Genomic DNA, 1,517 nt, shown 5'->3' with positions numbered 1-1,517 from the left:
AAAAAAAATGTAGACAGCTTAATTTAATTTTACAAAAACATTTTTTAGGGAATATCGAAGGGAAGTCAAACAAAAAGTGCGTTTTGTTCTTAAAGTACAGTTGTTTATTGGTAGTGGGGTCTACACAAGTATCATTAATTCATGAAAGGGGATGAATTGAAGAGGGGGGTGTTAATAGGTAAAGTTCTATTTTTTGTTCATTGGGTGCTAGAAAAATATTTTAAAAAGCCTTTTGTTTTCAAATGAGTCACCGTGGTGTCACTAAGCCCACAACAGCAAAACACAACAGGTCCACAACAAAACAATGTAATGAAACAACGATTCATTCAAGACAACTTCAACTTATTTGAAGTTGTCTTGAATTAATCAAAGAAGCTATTGTCTTGCAGACCGAAGTGGGGCCACCAGAAATGCCTTTAAGATCAATCCACCATGGAACAAGTGAAGACGACTGTTTTAATGCGAAATTGTAGTCTATTCATCCCCGTTGCCACTTTATAATACAAAGAAAGAAAAGAAAGGAAACACTGCACCCCTCCCATAAAATGCAATCTAGCCCCGCCCCTCCACATAAGGAATTGGCAACAACTGGCCTGTCGGTTACCACTTTCAATAAAAAACAATAAATGCTTCTGGATCCATCAGCGATTTAGCTGTGTAATCATATTTTTAATTGCATGAAGTAAATTTGTGATTGGATTGATATATTTTTTTAAGGAATTTCTTTTGCTATCCTCATTATGAAGCCTGCATGCCTGATTACAAAACCCAAGTGGTGACCCAGCTGTAGAATTCAGAGGCGGGAGATTGGTCCATCACTGAGGGAGGAATGGAGGCGTAACACAACAATCATCTAACCTCAAAGATTTCTCCTTGATTGACTTAAGTCATTGCATGGAATGATTTATTACACGATAATAATCATACAAAGTACACAATGTCAAATAATAATCCCTGACGTCTTAAACTTTTCCCCCAAATTCTGGAACAAAGGAAAAGAAAGAGATCAGAAATGTTTCTGCACCAATAACAAATAATACAAATAACACACAAATTTCAACAAAAATTTCTTTCACAGTTAACCATATCAAAGCCAAATCAACTTACTTCCGCCAAACGGTGCAAATATCAGATTTTTCATGTTTATTTAAAAATTAAACAAGGAAATTGATTGTAGCAGGATTACCATTCCAGATTACCGTATCAGAACAGGAATCCAGAGGTCACCAGGTCAAACCAGCTCCAGTCAATGTCTTTGTTCAACTTTCAAGTTACACATGTATTATAATGCACCGAGACAGTTCTCCTTTGTGGTTTATTTTTATTACAACATGTAACTTAAGTTGCACGAAAAAGATCCAGGTCAACTCTCAATGTCTATTTGATTATAACGAAATAACGTTTGGGAAAAAACAGAAGCACAGTAAGTGAGGACATTTCAATAACCAGTGTTTGTGTAACGGGAGCACAGTCACTGGTTGGAGAAGCGTCAGGAACTATGACAATGTTCTACATAA

This window comes from Patiria miniata, unplaced genomic scaffold (assembly GCF_015706575.1).
Source record: "Patiria miniata isolate m_02_andy unplaced genomic scaffold, ASM1570657v1 HiC_scaffold_25, whole genome shotgun sequence".
NCBI lineage: Eukaryota > Metazoa > Echinodermata > Asteroidea > Valvatida > Asterinidae > Patiria > Patiria miniata.
The sequence above is the reverse complement of the archived record's forward strand: the minus strand, read 5'-3'. Positions refer to the sequence as shown.